Below are 14197 nucleotides of genomic sequence, written 5' to 3'. Positions count from 1 at the left end.
TCAGCAGGTATGTGTCTACTAGATCCAATGGAATTGCACCTACTTAAGTGAATACTAAGTTTGGCCAAAATATATTTTCATTATGAAAAGTGATAAGTCTTTCTTACAGACTCGTAGAATCTTTGGGTTGTAAGGGACTTTTAAGGGCCACATACTCCAACCCCCCTGCAGTGAGCAGGGATATCTCCAACTACATCAGGCTGCTCAGAGCCCCGTCCAACCTGACCTTGAAGGTTTCCAGGGATGGGGCATCTACCACCTCTGGGCAACCTGTGCCAGTGTGTGAAAAATTTCTTCCTTGTATCTAGTTGAAATCTGCTGTCTTTTAGTTTAAAACCATCACCCCTTGTCCTATTGCTACAGGCCCTGCTAAAAAGTCTCTCCCCATCTTTCTTACAAGCCCCCTTAAGTACTGGCAGGCTGCAACAAGGTTCCCCCAGAGGCTTCTCCAGGCTGAACAACCCCAACTCTCTGACCTTCCTTTTCTAGCTGACATACCTGTAGAAGACCTTCTTAGTATTCTTTGCATCCCTTGCCAAGTTCAGCTCCAGCTGCACCTTGGTCCTCCTGACCCCATCCCTGCACAACTGGGCGGCGTCCCTGTACTCATCTCAGGATCCCTGTCCCTGCTGCCACTGCCTGTGTGTTTCCTTCCCGCCCTTCAGTTTGCCCAGCAGGTCTCCCCTCAGCCATTACTCTTGTTTGGTAATACAGTTCTATATTAATATGTTGAGTACTTGTTCTCCTGTTGGAATTGATTCCTTTTTATCTGTCAACGAGGTTTCAGAATTATGTGGTCATCACATTAATTGTTCAGACTGATTTTGGAAGGGCATATTTTCCTTTACGGTGCTGCACACATTAGACATACTCAACTGGGAGGACAGACTCAAACTTTGAACTGATCTGTTTTCCATTACCCAAGTTAAGAGAATTCATTGGCAATTTACTCCTCCCTGCAATTATTGTGGGTTCTTGTGTAAAGGACACACAGCTGTATCCCTTCAAGCATCAAACGTAGTGAGAGCTTATTTACGCACAAGTGAGTGTTAGCGCATGTTCTGGAAATGTATTAACTTGCTATTCTATGGCAGTTACCTGTGCAAAAAAACTGAATGAAGTAGAACGTAACATTCTAAGGTGCGTACACAAAGATAGCCACAGGAATGCTAGATTTGTAAAATAACTCCTTTTTATTAATTTTTTGAAAGTTTGCTGTCAATGTTTGTGTTTCATTGCAGAACAATAATCTTTGGCATAAAAAGCAACTCAGGTCCCCCAAAATGGGGACATCTTATAAACATTTTCAGATAAGCTCTCCTAACCTTCCTCCTGCTAGTCTCACGTCAGTCGTCTTGCATGTCGGTTTAATAAAATGTATTTCAGCAAACGAAGCAATTGACAAAAAGTTTGTCTGCTAAAGCCTATCACAAAGGAAAGCAAGACATGTTTGCACAGTGGCAAGCAGCCAGGCAGAGTATCTTAATTTACCATCTGCCAGATGAAACGCAATAGCTGAATTGGTGAGTACTCCAGCCTAGCTCCCAGGCTAGGAAAACAGGTTAGTTTGAGTCATTCTCCAGAGGCGTATGGATTTGGGATAGAGGTGGGCTTAGGTGTATGTGGGAAATTTCAATAAAACTATTGCTTAGGCCTGGTTCAATTTAATAGTGATTAAGTGTTGCTGGCAGACAAGGGCTTTGGGCAACTGTCCACTATAAGGAACTGTGTCAAACCAGTCTCAAAAGGTTTACACTATCTGGCCTTTGAAATGATAGAAGCCGCTTATTTCTCATTTGCTTTTCTGCTGTTGCTGTTTGGAGAGATGAACCAGGGCAAAGTGAAATGTTAAGGTTTATGCTGCTATGTTTTTACATCTCCAGATTCGCTAGCTAAGTGTCATTTGCAGTCTGGGGTAAGACTCACTTCTTCCAAAAGTTTTTGATGGAGATTCACTGTGTGTAACATTTCCCCTGGCTTGCTCAGCTTACCGGCCGGGTGAGAATCATCACCTCGAGCTGCAACGCAAAATAACGAATGCAACAAATTCAGCATAAAAATTCCCTAATAAAATTTTCTACACCAGCAGTTGCAGTGCGCAGAAAATGCTTTAACCGTGCAGGTCAAAGCTGTCGCTGTAAATCTCCGGTTGCGCCAGGAGATGGCGGCGTTGATGGCGCCTTCGCGCGGGCTTTCCCTGCCGCAGGGGCTGCCGCGCCTGCGCTGTGGCACAAGATGCAGCCGGTTGCGGGGTACCGAAATACTCGGGGAACGGATGACGAGACATACGAGATGGAAATACGTTCTAATTTGAGTTTTACAGGAGTGTGCATGATATCTGTCCATAAATGTAAAACAAGACCTTTGTAGAACAAGCTATGAGATGCTCGTCTAGCTGCTCAGGGAGACGTCGGTATGGCTGCCTGCCTTTGGGGACCCCGGTAGTATTAAAGGTGTTGGTAGCATGTGTGGGGACCAGACGTTTTAAGAGTTCAGAATTAGGTGAGGGTGGAGCTGAGTGAGCTAGCGTGAGCCGGACTATTGGCTACTAGTGTTCTAATTAGCGTCCTTTTCTAAGACAAACCTTAATAACTTCACCTGGTTTTCATACGGCGATCGTAGGAGACCGTAGGTTTAAAACTGGTAAGCAACTCCAGGTTTTTTTCTCTAAACTGGGCTTCTTGAAGGAAGAAAGAAAACAACCAATTAAAATGCTTCACTAAAAACCAAACAGGTAAGCTCAGTGATGAGCTACTTAAAACCAACGGCACTTTTTCCCCAAAATTTGAAATGCAGTGTCTTTTCTATTTTCATTCTCAAAGCTGGGAAACGCACCAGATAATGAAAGGGAGAACTAGTCTTGAATTATAAGATTTGAATATATTTTTAAATTGCTTATTTACTCCATGTAGCTATTTTGTCCCTGGGGCATATGTGACCAGTAGCCCCTGCTCCCGACCCCTGGTAACATGGTTAGCGTAAGTAACGCCATTTTATAAGGCAAGCAGCCATTCTCTGTGACGGAGCGGGTCACATATTTGTTCCCTCTCCCTCATTATCAGGCCCCGAAGGTCCTGTGAACCAAGTAGACGAACCAAACAGATTTCTTCTTCCCCTCCCTGCTGGCCTCGAGGTTCCTGGGCGCCAGGCCCATTACTCCCTTCCTTGCCGGCCTTGAAGGCCCCAGGCACCCGGCCAGGCAGGTGGTGTTGACCACCCCGTCAGAGCACAGGGAAGCGTAGCAGCACGCAGAGACTGGCTATAAAATCGAGCAGTTACAAGCCCCGAGTGGAGAACTTGGACCCGAAGTGCTGCTGGGCAGCGAGACCCGTGGCCAGGGCCGCCGCCGCCACCGTCGTCTGCTTCCTCCAAGGACTGAGTGAGTGACTCGTATTCTTTTGTATGATTTTCAAGCCTAGGTTATGATTGTTATACTGATACAGCGAACCACGGATTAAGATCTGACCCGATCTGCAGAGGGTCCAGGTGATTAGAAATTATAAATTAAGCTGTATTACAAACTCTGTATTATGCTACTTGCAGATTGTACTATATTGATTCTGCTGGTAGAAATCCTGTGCCATTCCAATAACAAATTCTGTGCTATGCTAATAATTTTCTTAACAGGATATTATAAAGCTTTAACTACAATCTAGCGCTGTCATCATTCTGCCAAGGATCTCTAAAAGAACCTGTCTGTCCCCTTACTGTTGGCTGACAGGTGTAGTTAAAAAGAAAAAAACCCAGTAATATCTGTATTGACAGAACGTCATCTTTGCACGCCTCAGGCTGTGAGCTGGAGTTGGCAGAACTGTGTATTTCATCCTGCAGCTCGTGTTCAAACAGCTGAAACGCATCTAGTCTCGTTTCCTGGCAAATTTAGGTTTATATACAGGCAGTACAGAGTCCATCCTACTGCTCTCAGCAATAGGACAGCCATTTTAAGTGCGGAAACCGCTAGTGTTCTTCGCTTGCCAGGTCGGAATGCACGAAGTGACATCAGCTGGCTGGCCGCTGCTTTCAGCAGGCACATGCTAGAGCTTTCACCGCGCACTGCGTGCTGCGAACACGGGCAGTAGCCTGGGTTCGCAAGAGCGTGCAGCAGGAACCGAGCTCCTGAGGACACAGCCGCTGGAGCGGCACGCTGGGGTGCCACAACTACAGGCGTTAGGAACCGGCGGTGGCAGGGACCCGTCGGCGCTGCCCCGGCGGGTCCCGCTTGCCACGGCAGCAGGAGCCAGCACGGCACAGGGCTGGTGTCGGGCTGGGTTTGATCAGGCTCGTTCCTCAAACGCAAAGCAAACCTGCATTTATTTGTATTGTTTACATGCTTCTGCAGCGGAGGTGGAGGCATTCACGCCGTTTAGCACTGGCCTGTAAGGCGATGCGGGGCGACAGCACCAAGGGGCCGCGTGCCTCGGGAGCGCTTGCGCGTTGACACGGCAATTCCAAACGTCTGTGTCGCGTCAGTTCTGCAAATACTTTTTGTTACAGCGCATGAAAGATACCATACCTGTCAACATTAGCTTTGTAAAGAGAGACCGTTTTCTTCTGTTGACTAATTATCCAGAGAATATATTCAGTTTGAGGAGACGCTTCAATAATTTAGCAGGCATGTGCCAGGTAATACAGGAGCTTTTGTCTTACTAGCGGCATAGATCTTCAATCATGTGTAACTCAATCTCTGGCTTTATGTATTCAAGGAAGTGTTTCGTATAGCTCCTGTATCAAGTGCCACTGAAAAGCAGGCCTAGATAAAAGATTAAGGTAATGCTCTTAACCGTGAATAGGGAACGTTCACCCTTTACTGCCCAGAGTGTCTTTTGCAGGCAATAACTGCTTTATACGTGTGACGTATGTATATGCTGAGACCCAGTAATGAGTTTGTTGTAGCAATAGAAAAATGCTGGAAACCATGTGTTAAATACCTGGGTCAGTTAATTCTCTCCTCCTTACATTATGGTGTATTGACAAATGCTTTGTAGGTTGATACTGAATGCTTTCTGTCATTAATATTTCTTAAATGCAAACCATTAGTGGTGCTGCATTCTTTGGTTTGCTGGACCAGGTAAGGTACATGATCATGTGCAGTTCCTGGGAGCACTGTGAAGCAAAACTCAGTAACAGATTTTCTTCAATACCTCCCAAGGTATTTAATCACACTTGTGCCATCTCCCAGAAAGGTATAAGTTCAAATGTCCTTTTCTGAGCCACTGTCTACGGGTTCAGTCATCTTTCTCTGCTAGCCTACAACACAACAACTAATCTACAACAAACGGAGATATGTTTTGTCTAGAATAGAGCATGATTATTGTACTCGGTAAAGTGCAGAAATAATGCCGTAGCTCAAACTATTCTCAAATTACTAAAACCAGAGTTAAAATACAACATTTTTTTTCTTTAGAAGGGCAGCTGTCTGCCATGCTCCTTCTGTAACATGGAGTGTGATTTATATGGACTCAAAAGGACAGATACCACTTACTGACAAGTAATTGCTTTCTGCAGACATCTGACTCCTTTTCCTTGGAGGTTTCCTTTTTCTACATAATGTTCATTCATGGTCTAAAGCAGCAGGTTTGCAGACAGTAATTGGTTGTTTATACATTAATGTTTAATTCATGGAATGGTACCTGTATATTTGTAAAGAACAACTTTTACATCCATTGAATGTTGTCAGACTTCAAACGTTAGTACGTAGCATTTCAGAAACACATTCACGGGACTGAAACAGCTTTTCACAAAAACACAGAAAGATGGGAAATGTCTATTAAAAGAGAACAGCTTAGCAAAACTTTTTTCATTGAAGCCTTCTCCTGTCGAGCTTTTGTTCAACCATAGGCTGTGCAATGCAGTTTGAGTCATTCTGTAATGCTGACCTATGTCTTTCACAATGGCTTAGGTCATCCAGTTCATCGTCTGAGCACCTTTCTTTGGTGGTCCTGCCAGCAGCAGTGAGGAAGTGAGAACTCTCCAAACTGTGCTGAACATGGCTTGGCGCAGGGAAAAGTTCCCCAATAACTTTCCAATCATGGAGTTATCTGAGAATCAACTTGCTGCTATCTTGCTCTTACTAGCCTTCATTATCTTCATGGACAATGCTGTCAAAGCTGCCCTTCTGGTAAGGAAACAGAGTTGTTTTTTCTTCTTACAGGTTGATGAAAATGTCCTTTGGACTGGCCTTGGCACCCTCAGGCTGGCAAAAGGAAAACAATACTCCCAAGAAGCAGAATGGATTTCCTGATTTCATACCAATCCGTACACTTCATTCACGAGCTTGACTTCAACTTCAAAAATATAAATCAACAGATCTATCAACCTTTTTCTGTCTTTCTGAGAATGCATGTAATATCTACCCTCCTTATTGGCTTATGCGCTTCTCTACGTCTTTATCCACTAACTAAAAGCATTACATAGTACCTGGTCCATGTGATTTAGCAGGAAATAGCCTGCCTATGTTTCAGTTGTCATGTTCAGCTGATGTCCCCAACATTGCAGCAGGACAATGACATCATGTTGCTGGCAATTGATGGCTCTTCCTCATCAGCAATGACTGCAATGCTCCAGCCGATTGGATGTGGGTGTTGTGCTCTAAGGAACTGGATGGCATCACCTGAGTGAGCTCTGACCCTTGCAGCCTGTGACTGTGCTGCCCTTCTGTGGCAGTGTGGTAACTGAGGTTTTTGTAAAAGGCATGTTTAAGGCCTTTTGAGATCATGTAGAAGCTGGAATCATTCTGCCCAGATTTCAGTCCAGGTAACCGTGTTTTTCTTTTTAAATACCTTTCCAGGCTCCATGGATATAGCTTTTGTATCCAGTGCTGGTATGTTGTTTTGATGTCTTGACAGTTCAGTTGTCATCATACCCTCTTCAGAGCCACTGCAACAAAATCTTTGCTGCCTTGTGTTTGAATAGAGTAGACGTGGTAACTAGAATGCTCCAAGAGTTTCTAACTCAAACTTTAAAGGAAGTTAATTACATGCCATGCCGATCCTGTATTTGTGTGTGTGTGTGTGTATGGTATTCTGCACTTGGCCAGGTTCATTGCAGGCATTAAATACCTTCCAAAAGTATCAGAAATTGAAATGGTGATACCAGAGTAGATGGAATATTTATACCATTGGATGTGACAAGACAGATGAGTCTGTGTTAGTAAGGTCTAAAATACAGCAGCCTGCAAAGAGGACACCACCAGGATAAGGAGGCCATCCAGCTGGGTGAGACTGTGCTCGCCTGTGGCAAGTTGGACAGAAGGGGCCCACCTGCGGTCTGACCCACTGCTATTGATGTGGTCCAGCTCTGAAGTCACTTTTCTTCAGCTGTTGAGAATGTCTCTTTTGCCCATACAACTGTGTTGTGTGTTCCAGAGCTGAGACATCTTGTTTAATGTTCTTCTGTGAAGAAGAACACTCGCTGGAGTGGGTGGACAGTTCCTGCTCAGTTTGTGCTACCAGTGTCACGTGCAATCCCATGAAAAGGTCATGGGATGTGGTCCTGGTAGCTCAGACAGAGATTGTTAGGAACCTTCTGGCGTTTTCTTTTTTTAAATCAGAAAATACCACTTAGTTTTAACATAACAGCTCAACAAAAATTTGGAAAAAGAAATTATTAATGCTGTTGCAAAATGCCTGAAACTTTCTGCTTCCTTCCTTCAAAGAACACAAAAGTATTTCTTGCTCATTTCTCATTTTAAAATATGGTTTTCAAGTTTATGGTTTTCAAAATGCTATCAAAAGTATGAAGGTGTATTTTCCCAAAGTACACCATAAAATTGAAATAGTGAAAACATTTCCTGAACTATTTTGAGATGTAAGCTTTGCAGTTTGACTCAAATGGAATGTTTTTTCTAAAAAACTTTTTCAGGGAGGAAAACCCTTTTGTTCAATAATTACGTCCCAGCCTGAGAGAGCTGGGACAATATTTCCATTAAAAAGAGCCAGAATTTCTGTGCAGAAATTCAGGAAAGGAACAATATCATTATTGGAGGTTGTGTTTAGCAGATGATGACTCTTTTTTTACTCAAAACTAAAGTTTTGTCTCTTTATCTTTCTCTCCTTTATCCCCATGCCCTGCCCTGCCCTGCCTTTCAGATTTGGGGATACCTCAGCATGTTCCTGAACAGAGTCTTCCTTGATGGCATCACCAAAGGTAAACTTGAGGAAATGGGCAGTATTTTGGCCTACATATTTAATGTTCTGACATCACCTAATGCTGTCAATAGCAGGAAATCTCTATCTTCTGTTCACCATTACTTGTTATCAATGGAGGAGTTGTGGTAGAAAATCTGGACGGAAACTTCTGGTCCAGAAACAGACAAGAGTTGTTTGCTTTGTCCTGTTCCTTTTCTGTTTCTGACTTTTATCATCCCTTTCCTGTTTTATCCTACAAAGTAGAGAAGAAACTGAAAACAGCTCGTGAAGGGTTTAATGGATTTGTTGCATAATTTAGTTGCAGCATGAACATCACAGCACTTTTCATTAGTTTATTTACTAAAAGGCCAAAGAGCAGTCATCCCCAAGGTCACAGGAAAGGCAAGGGTTACCATTGCTCTAGGCCAAGATATTACAATACTGATGATGATGAAACTATTTGGTATGGACTCCAACAATGCCAGAAAACAGTCACCATCCTAATCAAGAGCAGTATCTTCATCGCTCAGCCAGCCATCCCAGCTCCCTGCTGTCAGACTGTGACAATCCCCTGTTAACAGGCCCAACCAGATCTACTGCATCCTTGGTGCATTGTCATTCCAGCTCCCCAGCATGCTCTGCAAAGACTGGGCATAGTCTGGTTGACTGGGACATTTACACACATGACTCCCAGGAGGCTACCTGTGATAAACAGCACATTGTAGATCGTGGAAGAGAAATTCCCCAAGAGCAGAGTAACCAGCACCAGTTTGCTGATACCGGCACTGATAAATGTAGGTTTGACCACCCAAGGTGCACCGCACCACATGTTTACCACCAGTCCGTCGAAGCACCTTTCCTTGCTGACCCAGTCCTTCCTGGTCCCAAGCACACGGTTTATTCTTCCCCTGTGACGTGTTGTGATGTGCATGCTCAGCACAAGAGCACATGGAAGAAAATGTGCCAAACTACTGTGTTGCAGCTAAGCCTAGTGCCTAAGAAACTCATAGGAAATAGTGACAGTGGCAGTGTGAGCTGCAGGGAGTTTTACTGCCACAGTGCATCTCCTGGTAGGTAGGAGCAAAGGAAGTTCTGACAGTGGCAGCACCCAGCAGGAGCAGTTGGAAGTGGTTTACTGTCCAGTGGACTTTGATTCCTAACATTGTCCACTGGTCCTGGGAAGTGCAGGACCAGAGGAGGAGGGGAAAGAAATAGCAAGCTCTGGACACATACCGTCAATAAAGAACAATGCACAACATTCCCAAACACGAAAGTTCTCCTTGCTGGTAGTTGCAGGTGTATGAGCAATGTGATGGCACAGCCTCTTAGTTTCATTGCCCATTATTCCTCATAGGCCTATATATTAATCCAGACTTCTACCCAAGGCTTGCGTTGCAGCTCTGGCTTCCTGTGGCAAGATCCTCCAAGCAGTTATGAGCTCTGCAATTTCTCTCCCTAGCCTTTGTTTTATTTTTAGGGAATCTTGTCAGCCATTATCATGATTCAGTTTGTCCTTAGTCTTGGCACAGACACACAACTTTCATTTTGCAAAGGGATATCGAGTGGGAGGGCATGAAAGTTTGGAGAAGTAGAACTAGTCTTTTAATGATCTTTCCTTTCACCACTCTCTCTCTAAAATGTGTTTGTGGTCCAGTCAGGTGTCCAATTGGTTGCTTCTCTCAATCCTGGAGTTAGCAATGTCCATATCCATGTGGTATCCTGTTGTTCTTTTATTGCAGGTTACTTGCATCATTAAAACAGATAATTCTGGTGAGAACCCAGCTGCAGTCCTGCATCCAGCTCTGGAGCCCTCAGCACAGGAAAGACCTGCACCTGTTGGAGCAGGTCCAGAGGAGGCCACAAAAATGTTCAGAGGGATGGAACAGCTCTCTTATGAGGACAGGCTGAGAGAGTTGGGGTCGTTCAGCCTGGAGAAGAGAAGGCTCCAGGGACACCTTATTGCAGCTTTCCAGCACTTAAAGGGGGTTTGTAAGAAAGATGGGGAGAGACTTTTTATCAGGGCCTATAGTGATAGGACAAGGGGTGATGGTTTTAAACTAAAAGAGGGCAGATTTTGATATAAGGAAGAAATTTTTGACAATGAGGGTGGTGAAACATTGGCAGAGGTTGCCCAGAGAGGTGGTAGATACCCCATCCCTGGAAACCTTCAAGGACAGGTTGGACGGGGCTCTGAGCAACCTGGTGTAGTTGAAGATGTCCCTGCTCATTGCAGGGGAGTTGGACTAGGTGGCCTTTAAAGGTCCTTTCCAACCCAAACTATTTATGATTCTATGATTCTGTGACCGCTAGAGCTGATGATCTGCTTCTATGTAACTAGCATAGCCAGCAAAGAAAATAGAGCTTACTCAGCATCCCCAGTTCTGAAATATTTCAGAAGAGGAAATAGTCCTATTGGAAGATTCCAACTGAAGCAAAAGCCTATTCAAAAAGGATTCCTGATTAGGAACATCCTCTTCTCAAATATTTTGTTACAAATGGCCCAAAGAGGAAGAATTTTTATTTTTTAATTCTTGTTGCAGCAGGAGCTCTGAGTTAAGCAATGGTCATAGTGTGTTCAGGGCATGAAAGCAGAAAATCTGAGACAAAGGGCCCAGATGCAGAATCTCCTGCTATAACCTAAACCAAATGCCACTGAATGCAGCTTCCCTCAAGATCTCCCAGCTACGCTACTGTTCACAGCCTAGCTGGTGGCCAGCATCCAGACTGAGCATTAGTAAAACTAACAAACCAAACAGTTCCCACAGTAAGTCCCTTGCTCTCCAGCTAACTTATTTAACTGCAGAGCTTCTAAGAGGGATGTTTCATCTACTGTTGTTGCAATAACCAGTAAGCGGGTATCCATGACAAAACCAAAGGGCACTGCCCTACAGCAATGAAGTCTTGGCTAAAGCAGCAGCAGCAACCGAAAAAGGTCAGAGCTCCACAGTAGCCCTGCCCCATTTTGAAAATAAAGCCCATCAGTTTCATAAGAAATGAGGGAGGTTCTTCAATGGCTTTCAGATCAGACCTGGGATGTCTCAAGACAATTCTCCCAAAGACACCAGGGGAGGAAAGGGAAATGCTCAGTCAAGTATACAAGGACAGCACCACAGAGCTTCACTGGCGTTCATTCCACCCCTCTCTGCCAAGGGAGGGACAAGAACAGAAAAGACTTTGCGGCTTTGCAGAGGGCAAGGAACAGGGCTAGCTTTTCCCCTGCAATTAATTTGCTACTCTTTCCTCATCTCTCTATCCTGTTCTTGTGCTCCCAGGCTACAACTCACTCTGTCATAATTTGCTTTTCTTACTTTAGACAGAGACCATTTCTGCGTGGTTCTGTACCTGGCTGGTCTTGCTGTGCCACCTTCTCTAAGATTTTCAGTGGAATCCAGGACACTTGGTTTGGTGATCTGCAGCTGCTCCATTTCACGCCTTGGATAATGCTGCTGAAGTCCACCAGAAGGAGCCTTTGTGTATCAGTTTTGCATAAACCTCAAGGAATATATGAACATGTAAGTAACAAGCCAGTGAGTTCTCTTAACTATGTTGAATTACCATAAAATCAGTCTTCCAAATCTGTATGAGAATAGGATGCTCAGGATTTTCAATACAAGTACTACACATTAATACTACACATCCACTAACCATATGGGTGGTTGTACACCACTACTAAAGATGACTTTTTTCCAAGCCTCCTCATTGATTGACCAGTGTAGTTTTATTTCTTAATACAAAGAACTAACTACAGCCTTACAATAGCACATATCAGATCTGTGTTCCCGTTTTTGCTTGCAGTCTGCTCTTGGATTTGTGCTAAGCATTGTCCAGCATTCCCACAGGCAGCTTCGTACTTTGAGATACACCTGTCTCTGCAAGAGCTCTCTTTGGCCAGAGAAACATGAAACGTACTCTTCTCAGGTACTCTTATCATTGTAGTAAAATCATAGGAAGGTGTCAGCAAACTGGCTCTGCCAAGCTGCTGCAGTTTTGATCTGGTGGCGGGATTTAATCTGTTGGTGTTTTGGGGAGTGTGATGATTGTTTATCCCAAGAATGAGGGAAAAAATGTAAAAAAAAAGTTAACTCACATAATGTTAACCTTACTCGCTTTCTCTTCTCCTTCCCGCTGCATTTGTGGTAACAGCTCATTAAACCCTGCACTTTTAATAGCTGTACCATGAGACAGGAGAGTTCGTTTCCCATCCTGCTTTCCAGGGTGTGGCAAAAAAATGCACAGAATCACAGAATCACAGAATCACTAGGTTGGAAAGGACCTTCAAGATCATCAAGTCCAACCATTAATCCAGCGCCACCATGTCCCCTAAACCATGTCCTGAAGCGCCACATCCACACGTTTCTTGAACACTTCCAGAGACGGCGACTCCACCACCTCCCTGGGCAGCCTGTTCCAATGCCTGACCAAATGCAATCCAATGCAGACTCCCCCCAGCCATGCCTGCGGTACCGTGGGGTTTGCAGTGGTCACTAAGTACAGGTTTGGCCCTAATTTCTTTCTTGTTCTGTTCTGCCTGTAAAAAAACTTCTGTTCCTGCCTCTAGGAAAGAAGAAGAACTGGGATTCCTGTTTTGAGAGATGTGGGGCTCGTGTTTGAAAAGGAAGAAAGTACATGATGTTTTTCAACCCCTGACCAGGGAAAGCACTGAGAACTGAGATACTTCTGGTAGCTTTTGAGAACTCTGTGAGCCTTGCCTGCCTTCCAGAGGAGCCGGAGTCTATTTGGATGATTTGAATCTTTGCCATCATTTGGAGCAGAATGAAGCTCTGTAAAAGGACAGCGACTGAATGCCAACTGGGTTGTCATTAGCTGGGGCTGCCCAGGAAGCAGCTGATGTGCAGTTTGTGGTGGAAGTCATGCAGACACAAGGGGTGTGACTCAGTGGTAGAGAGGCCCCGGCTCCTGGCTGTATTCCCACCCCACAGGTGTATTCTGGGCTTGCTGCTGGGACGGGCCAAGGAGAGCTGGTGGCTGCACACACACACATCACTGCATAAAACAACACAAAGGCTCCACGAACTCCCACGTGGCTGTCCCTTTTGCAGAAGGCTGTTAATGTTGCAGTGATGTTGGGTGCTGCTGGCCCAGCTCCATCTTTCTTCCACAGTAATCAACAGAAATGTGTCCTAGTCTTGAAGTCTGGTGCTTTAGGAACGAAAAGCTTAATGGCTTTCCTTAGCTTTTTTTCCCCCTCCATCTTTCTTTTATGAAGCATAGGGAGTTTAGAACTATGGAAGCAGTGCAAGAAAAATATTAATGAATAACTATGGAGTGCAGACATTTAACGCATTCCTTTCTCTTGAAATAACTGGCTTTTCTCTGTGGGCTCCGTAACAGAAAAACGTCTGCAGAGTCTGAACCTACTGTAGAGAAGCCAAAGTAGATGGTGATTTAAAACTTCACTCGCTTTTTTTGCTAAAATGTTACTTCTTCATTTATCATGCAGCAAAAAATATTCTCTCTTTCTCTGCAAAATGATAACCCTGTAGAGGTAAGAAAAACCCAAGGCACAGGGGCAGTTCTTGAGGTTCTGGCTGATGAATTTCTGGGTGATGGAAATGGTGAATGAAAAATTATTTCTAGGGCCCCCTCCCACACCCCAGACTCTAACCGATGTTGGGGGGGAGGAATTAAAGCATTGCAAGCAATCTACTGTTGGAGTGTCCCCCAAGGGTGGATTTTGAGGCACAAAGTCACTTTTCAGCTTTTGTTTTCCTGCGGTTCCGAATGGAGTGTTGTGCGAATTGAGTATGGGGTTGCGCTACAGTAACTGTACTCCCAGCTTTGAATCACAGCTATCCCCCAAAACTGCAGGTCACAGCAGAGGTTGTGGCGTTTCACAGCCTCCCTTGTATGAGCTGCCTGTCCTTGGAGGGAACAGTTGTAAAAGGGGGACAGTGGAGAGGAACCCCATTGCTGACCACCAGTGGAAATGGGAGTAGTGCATCCCTGGCCCACAGAGGCAGGCTGCACAGGTAGATGTTGCCTGTGTGAAGGAGGACGCTTAGGAACCTGTTTAATAAAGGCACTTTCGGACCTCTCGTCAGTGTTCAAAC

This window comes from Phaethon lepturus, unplaced genomic scaffold, assembly GCF_000687285.1.
Source record: "Phaethon lepturus isolate BGI_N335 unplaced genomic scaffold, ASM68728v1 scaffold42878, whole genome shotgun sequence".
Taxonomy (NCBI): Eukaryota; Metazoa; Chordata; class Aves; order Phaethontiformes; family Phaethontidae; genus Phaethon; species Phaethon lepturus.
The sequence above is the reverse complement of the archived record's forward strand: the minus strand, read 5'-3'. Positions refer to the sequence as shown.